Genomic DNA, 9009 nt, shown 5'->3' on the forward strand with positions numbered 1-9009 from the left:
ATTCCATAATTACCCAACCCAGCGTTCTAACGAGTTTCATTTACCACTTCTTCGAACGATTTTAGCAAAGAATACACTTATTTACACTGGACCAAATTATTGGAATTCCCTGAATCATGATTTCAAATCTGCTCCATCTATATACTCATTTAAAAGGAGATTAAAGTCTTTTCTTTTACAATCTTATAATGACGACTCGCAGAATCAGATTAGTTGATAGGCTTACTTTGTTACTCATCCGTAATATCGGCATTGCCGTTCTTTTTATTATTGTAACTATTGCTCAAGCCTTGATTATAAGATTTTCTTTAACCTATACTTCGCAGTTGAAGGGTTTGTTCTATATTCTTTTTTCTTCTTCTCTTTCTTCCTCAAACCTCCGAGGATTGTCGTCTGTGTTGCATATTCCTGTCTATTCTGTTACCTCTTTATCACGCTATAGTCTTGTTTCCTCTTGTGTCGTCAAGTCAGTTTGTTTCTTGTTTTTCCTCCTACAAGTAGACTTGTTGCTGTCCCAGTCCTGTTACATGTTCATACTCTGTTTGTTGTTGTTTTATGTATAACTGTTTGTTCGTCTGTCTCTTAGTGGACTGCCAAACTTTTTTGTGACGAACTTTTTGTGCGGATTTTTTGCTGTGTTCAATTCAATTTTTACATCGGGCTTCTAATACGACATGTACAAGAGGGGCCCACACTCTACAAGCTCTGTCTTTTTAGTGGGTCCCTCCGTTTTTTCACACAGTGCATATTATTGAAAACTATTTCACTTTCGTTATCTTAGCACCTATTGCAATGTATCGCTACTGTTATTTTTTTTCCTATTATTGTTGTCTTCTCTGTACAATTGTATGCATTGTTTTTGTCACTTAAGAAAGTGAGATTTACGTTTGTATATTGTGGAAAAAACAAATAAATATGAACTTGAACTTACCACAAGTTGTTTTAACAGTGATTTATCACTGTAGACATTATCTACCCATAATGGAAGCAGAGCGAATTCAAATGTGAGAAGTGATCAGTGACGTCATGATTTCGTAAGGAATCATTCCTAAAACGTGTTGCCCAGCAGAGCTAGCTAGGTAAGTTTCATATACCTATACTCAGCTCAGTCAATTATTTCCCCTCCTAACTCTTTTCTATTTTGAATTGCAGGTGCGGATACATAACTGAACGGTATATGACCATAGCCTGGCCCGTCAATCATCTCAAAATATTTTGTGAAGTATGCGTCCAACGGATACCCAATTTTTTTTTTATAGGTTATTACTTATCATGGTTGTAAATAAATATTATTGTATTTTTACTTTTTGTTCTTGTTCTTGTTCTTCTTCTTCTTCTTGTTATTATTATTACTATCATTATTATCATTATCATTATTATTATCATTATGATTATTATTATTGTAAATACTATTATCATCATTGTTATTATTATTACTATAATTATTATCATTATTATTATTATTATAATCACATCATCATCATCATCATCCAAAACCGAGGTTAGGATTCAAAAAATACAATTGCCCCTATTTGGGGACTGGAACTGCATATCAGCTTGAACAATATTCATCTGCTGATGATTTTAAGTATGAGAAAGACAAAGATTTGATAATCCTATTTAATCACTTAAATGAAATTTTGCAAAAAAAAACATCCTTTGCACTGAGTTCACAAAATGGATATGAGAATTAGCGTATGAAAGACACATTATTCTTGCAATAATTATGATCATAAAACTTTTGAGCGAAGTTGCGATGGAAGTGGGACTTCCCCTTCATTATGCGTCACTTTGGAAAGGTTCGACCGGTGTCCTGGTATACGGCCGAGGGCCTTGGAGGGAAGGGAAATCTTCTTCTTTGTCCTTTTCATGTTCTTTATCCATTCCATTGAAGCTAGTCAGGCTCATCAAAATGTGGCCTTCCTCATTAATTAGGCTCCCTTCACTATTTTCGGATGGCTCTGGGCTTGGTGTTACAGTCGCTGACCTCAAGAAATCAGGTTTATTTAGGCTGTAGCAAAGAGGTAAAATGAAAGAGAGAGAGAGTGAGTGGAGGGGGTACACGTGTCAGAAAATGAAATTCTATGTTCTCCTTTTAACAGATACAGTGATTGCAATCAATCCAAAACTCTGCTGCACGAGTAGTATCCAAAATCAAGAAACATGAACAAATTTCACCAGTTTTAAGAAGCTTGCACTGGCTTCCAGTGAAAAATCGGATTCAGTTTAAGATACTGTTATTAGCATTTGAATGTTTTTATATGTTTGCTCCACATTATTCAAGGGAGCTTCTTCAAATCTACACACCAGAGAGGAACCTTCGTTCAAAAAGTAAAGATTTATTTGTTATTCCAAACAGAAGAACCAAATTTTACGGAGAACGAACATTTGCTTTTAATGTCCCTACCTTATGGAATAATTTACCTCAGAAATTAAGCAAATCACTTATTCAAGTCTGCTTTGAAAACGCATTTGTTTAGAGTGTAAGCAAGCATGAAGCTCGGTACCATCACTGTAATTGGAATTGTATGTTTTTGTATAATCTTTTCACTTTTTGAGTGCATAGGGACATTATCACTTTGTGTTATGCGCTACATAAGCACTGTCAATTATTATTATCATTTTTGATAATGGCGAGCTTTAGATCGGCGACGCGAACGCTAAGACAAGACGACTTAGCCTCCCGGGCTGAACAATGGAAACAGCTGTCTCGCGTCTCAGAACACTCGCGTATCTAAAATGCTGTGGAGACTGCACGATGACACGACAGAATGTCAGATAAAAATGATATTATATAGATGATAACTGGCGGGGGAGGGAACATACCGAATGTTCCACCCGAAGGGTTTGAAATGCTATTGAGGGAGGTTATTAGTCCCGAGACGAAGTCGAGGGACTTATAGCCTCCCGAAATAGCATTTCAAACCCTGAGGGTGGAACGTTTGGTACATGTTCCCGACAACAAAAGTCATCGTCTGTTGTATTATATGGGTTAGTCAAATCCATCAAATCAAAGATCTTACGATCTTTGGTCAAGTACGTCAACGTCAACCACCAGCAGCACAACGCACTCGCTCGCTCGCTCGCGCAAATGCATACACTGTGCACGCGCGGTCCTAGGCCTTCTGTCATTTGTTACGTGAAAATGTTTTCCCATGGGAGAACATTACAAGAACGTTCGCCCATGGGCGAACATAACGAATGTACCTCCATCACGCGACTGTGTTTAGCCAATCACTAACTGGTATTTGACTAACCCATTTAATATAATGATATAGGCGTCATAACACGCTCCATTCACCTCCCTGACTCAAGCAAGGCAAATAATGATGGGGCATGGAGGTGAAGTCATTGCTTCAAACAACTACCTTTCGAATTTATAGATTAAGCTGGTGGTTTCAGAACCAAACCAACCAGAATCTGCTGTGCTCTTTCAAAACTGTCTTGGTAGCATAATGCAGCAATATATCTTATCCGTGGTAAAAGAAAATGAATGAAATGAAATGGTAGCAGGAATTCATAAGCAGAAGTAGAAATAAGGACTTCAGGCGTGTCGGGATCATAGTATGGATACGCGATCTTCTTGAAAAGGTGTTACGTTCACCATTGGTCTGGGTTAAAACTGCAATTGAGACGAATCACCAACCTGCTCGTTTTCTTCACGACTACGCCGACACCGATGATGACAACGAGGAGGACAACACCAGCCACACAGGTGCCGACAATGATGATGGTATACAACTTTCCCTCTGGAACTGGAGGGACTGTAGAGTCCTCCGGATCTAATCAAGATTTTAAAAAAGTTTCTGTATTAGATACCGCGTTTTCCATTACTTTCCATTACAATGTGAAACCCCGGCTTCTTGTAAGTGGACTTTTTGTTTTTATCTCTGAAACTAAAATAAGTACAAGTTTGAGATTGAAATTGAAAGATAAAAGCAAAACTGAGAAAAGAAGTAGAGAGTAACAGTTATATTGTTACGAATATGGATAAGCAGAAAACCACTGACCAGGGACCCACCTCCCTGCAGACCATGTAGAACAATAAGTGCCTTGTTGTAGATGAAAACCACTCACCCTCCGCAGCGAATTCTCGTGGGCTCAATGTTTACGTTCCGCACGTGCCAAGCACGCCCCTCCATGTTGACACTTTCTAGGGTTTCTCCTCCTAGGATTTTTGGCATAACTCTACCTCATAAAGTACCAAGTAGGGCACATTCCATAACAAGTGGGTTTCCGTTCTAGACTGAATCTCTGATAAAGTACACATTCCTTGCACATTCCGTAAATTCTGTCCATTCCTCGGATTACATCGTTTGGAATTTTATGTTGTGTATAGTCCACTAAAGAATTCTATGTTTTACCTAATATGAAGGTATACGCCCCAAATATTCTATGTTCCTCATAGTTTCCGCATAATTTGAATTGCCCGAATACCTTTGTAAGTTTAAAGAAATACATTGAGCATAGAGGTATAAATATCGATTGATCTGTCTAAGGAAGGGACTTAACTTTGTGGGACTTCGTGAATGAAGAGAACTTTACTTCTTAAGAGGAGCGACTTCTTGAATCTAAGGACTTTAGCGAAAGTCGTTGTGTCATGCAGTTAGAGTAATTAGGCAAGTCCTGTCATAACTCATATTGATCATGTACGTTTGTCAACATGAAGTATATCTGCCAATAAAATAGCAGTTTTTGCCCGGAACATACGCTCTTCCGCTCGAACTGTGTTGCAGCCCTCTCATCGTGATGGTGAATAAATTGTGTGAATGTACCTGATGCACCTTATATCTAACTAATTAACTCTCTTCCATTGCGGAAAATGTGCCTTTCTATTGGGGGTATCATTCCCGCTCGGTAAACATCCTGTCACCCCCAGTAGTCAGTGCAACAACACCCATTTTCCCGCAACACTGGTGTCAGGAGTGGGATGCTGACTTTTACACGTGCCTGGACCAACAAGGGATTTATTGTTTCTCTCAAAATTAATGGAAGCGCAAACCACATGGAAAAGCAAAGGCTTATGACTTTTGTATCTGACAAATTCTCGGAGGATTAAATCGGAATCAATTTCTGCGTATGATAATTCTCTACTCAAGGACAATGAAGATCATAACTTTTCTCGCAATAGTAGCCCTAGTCTACTTACTAGTGCCAACTGATGCCAAAAGAAGTATGGAATTACCGGCGAAAGGACTAATGGTCATCGAAAGTGTTTTCTTGAACATTGAGACCGGAGACAACGAAAAGGTCAGAATTGAATCCGCGCTGGGACACAAAGGTAACAAGGCCCAACGCATCTTCAAGGATTTCATGATACGGGGCGGGAACCTCTATCGTGGAGATGACACTGGAGGTAAGACTGCGACAAATTTGATGGTGACAACTTCTCAGCTGAGCCATTACGGGTCTGGCTTGCCGAGTACGACCAGCGCTAACAGGGACGTGAATGGATCACAGTTTTTCATCACGACCGTTGAGACATCTTGGCTGAACGGGAATTACATCGTTGAATAGACAGACCCGACACATATCACCATGACAACCGAGAGACATCAACCATATTCCACCATATGAGCGAAGAAAAAAAAAAACAAAAAAAAAAAACAGCGGAATCAAACACCATGAAAAACTGAGAATAGCAATAAAAATTGTGTCGCACATTGGATTTGCAATTTCGTACGAGCTCACCCGACTTCATACAAAGGTGTTTTTTTTTTCTTTTACAATCAGTCATTTGCCGTTATTTTTTAATGATTATTGCACTCTCAATTTTGTGTTGTAGTGTTGCAATTTGGAAATACATGCACCTCCAATAATTGCTGGAGGCATGTGGGAAATTTCACTGCTGGTTATATGATTGCCTGCATTGCGTTATGTTTCGATATTCTGTAAAAATTTCGTGGAAATTGATGCGCAAGAGGTTTAGAAAAAATAGAAATATACAGTCTATGTAGTATAGTGTGATGAAATGTTGTGAAGTTGGCACGATGAAGACATATTGAAAACCCTGGCCAGGTTTGTCAATTAGATGATGATGATGATGATAAAAAGGTGCCTAAATGTGAAGAATTAAAGGAATAATTCGATTATGCGCATTGTTGTTCTGATATGGCTGTTGTCATTGGTGATTTGCCCTGCGACTCCGAAAAAGTTGCCTTAGCTGATATTTTTTCAGGCCGCAATGATCCAACTTGGAACAGCATATACAATGAATGACGCAACAGTTTATCGAAATATAACGAGAGCAATGTACGCAATTTGTTTAACTGGAGTAAATTGTTTAAGGTTGGTCAGACAAAATTTGGGAAGACGCCGCAGTTTTATTTTAGTGAAAATGGTTTTCGTTTTCTGACGAACGTTGTGGGTTTAGGGAGGCTATTGCCCTGCGCCTCAGATAAAAGGCGCCTTTGCTGGACGTGAATTCCAGGCCGCAATTGGTCCCCGATCCTATGAAATTTGTTGGATCACAGCTAAAATAATTTCGTTATGGCAAGAAAAAAAAAAGTTTTATATTTTTTAGTTTGTGACAAAATTTTGACGGTATTAAGTGACTGGTTTGTGACGAAGAACACATGTTATGAAGATAACATGTCAAAACCGAAGGTTTCATTAGTGGTTTACGGTCATCCCTAGTAATCCATGTAGTTCAACAGTTGATTCGTCGGGTTATGGTTATTGATCTCTTGTGTCCGTCATGGTAAAGATATATCAACCAACATCCTGGGTCGTTTTATCGCGAGACGCATTTTACGACTTCGTAGCGATTATCTTTCTAGTTTTTTTAGGCGTTTTAGGGATACTCCTGTGCCCCGTTAGCCATTATGTTTCGATTTTTATACTCCTCGGTTTACTCCATGTTCTCCGTTCCCCATTTATTGCCTTCTCCTCTCTGTCTTCCTGTCTCTCTCCCACAACTCTGCTGTCCATTGGACACAATTTTACTTTCCAACTGGCCTACTTGGCCTTTGTCTGACAAAATTCATGGATAACATTTCGGTACACCTGGCATTCGGTATACCCTATGATGCATTTGTTTGTTTTCTTTTTCAAATTTACTTGCTTATTGGCTTTGTGTTTTTATGTGTCTTTGACGTTCAGTGAATATTATACTGAGGCTGCGATAATTTCGTACTGTAAAGTTCAACATCTATGTAGTTAATACCTGGTCGTATTAAGTTGATGTTTCTTTATTTGTTAGAATTAGAAAAATGTTCATACGTGACAATAATTATTCAAACCGTCGATGTTTTGCCTTTTCCCTGTCTTAATTCTATCTTTTCTTCTTTCTTCGAATCCTCTGATTCTTTCCTTTTTTATCTTACTTTCCTTTTTTTTTCATTTTTTTAATCATTCGAGTACATCATGTACATTGTTTTGGATGTCATTCTTTTGTGTTAATATGATTGTGATTTCGTATTCGTATTTGTCGCACTAGCAAACAGTAATTAGGTCAAAGAGTTAGGTTTGTACTATGTAGCCTATTTGTGAGCTTTTAGTCACGCACGCCATGATGAAATGAAATTGCATTCCGGTTTGCTCATTTAGTATTGATACAATAGTGAGTATTATTTAAACGTGTCCACAAGTCCTCTAAACAATAACGCTCTGTCGATGGGGGCATCGACTTCCGAGGAGGGGAGATAGTGTTACGAATATGGATAAGCAGAAAACCACTGACCAGGGACCCACCTCCCTGCAGACCATGTAGAACAATAAGTGCCTTGTTGTAGATGAAAACCACTCACCCTCCGCAGCGAATTCTCGTGGGCTCAATGTTTACGTTCCGCACGTGCCAAGCACGCCCCTCCATGTTGACACTTTCTAGGGTTTCTCCTCCTAGGATTTTTGGCATAACTCTACCTCATAAAGTACCAAGTAGGGCACATTCCATAACAAGTGGGTTTCCGTTCTAGACTGAATCTCTGATAAAGTACACATTCCTTGCACATTCCGTAAATTCTGTCCATTCCTCGGATTACATCGTTTGGAATTTTATGTTGTGTACAGTCCACTAAAGAATTCTATGTTTTACCTAATATGAAGGTATACGCCCCAAATATTCTATGTTCCTCATAGTTTCCGCATAATTTGAATTGCCCGAATACCTTTGTAAGTTTAAAGAAATACATTGAGCATAGAGGTATAAATATCGATTGATCTGTCTAAGGAAGGGACTTAACTTTGTGGGACTTCGTGAATGAAGAGAACTTTACTTCTTAAGAGGAGCGACTTCTTGAATCTAAGGACTTTAGCGAAAGTCGTTGTGTCATGCAGTTAGAGTAATTAGGCAAGTCCTGTCATAACTCATATTGATCATGTACGTTTGTCAACATGAAGTATATCTGCCAATAAAATAGCAGTTTTTGCCCGGAACATACGCTCTTCCGCTCGAACTGTGTTGCAGCCCTCTCATCGTGATGGTGAATAAATTGTGTGAATGTACCTGATGCACCTTATATCTAACTAATTAACTCTCTTCCATTGCGGAAAATGTGCCTTTCTATTGGGGGTATCATTCCCGCTCGGTAAACATCCTGTCACCCCCAGTAGTCAGTGCAACAACACCCATTTTCCCGCAACAATATGATCATCAGTTCTAGATTTTATCTGATTAGATTAAGTCAAAGTAGAAAATGATGAGACGATTCTTGGTCTTTCATTAGATCATCTAAACACGTGAATATGGAAATTCATTCTACTTTATAGGAGTCTTACAACACCTCACTAGCTATTAACTGGTAATGGAGATTTTTTTTTGTCTGTTTATTATCCCTTTAAGCTTACTTAATAATTATGTATACTTAAGAAAGAGTATGAATGGGAGAATAATCGATAAGGTTAGTCGTTCATCTGTGATATGTAAATTAAATCTCGAAGTGGACAAAGGGAACTATGACATAAATCAAAACCTTCAAGAAAATCTGACTCCCTCTGGTAAAAAACAACAAAAAACAAACAATATTCGCCACAAGATGTAGTAATGAGTGGGAATATTGTTGATCACTA

The 9009-nt window shown here is 38.5% G+C and overlaps 1 pseudogene; it reads left to right on the top strand.

The window, feature by feature from the left end:
- Positions 1 to 5199: 5199 nt before the first annotated feature.
- Positions 5200 to 5517, top strand: LOC140243618 (peptidyl-prolyl cis-trans isomerase B pseudogene; annotated as a pseudogene).
- Positions 5518 to 9009: the final 3492 nt, after the last annotated feature.

The sequence above is a fragment of the Diadema setosum genome, chromosome 20, assembly GCF_964275005.1.
Source record: "Diadema setosum chromosome 20, eeDiaSeto1, whole genome shotgun sequence".
In the NCBI taxonomy this organism is placed as follows: domain Eukaryota; kingdom Metazoa; phylum Echinodermata; class Echinoidea; order Diadematoida; family Diadematidae; genus Diadema; species Diadema setosum.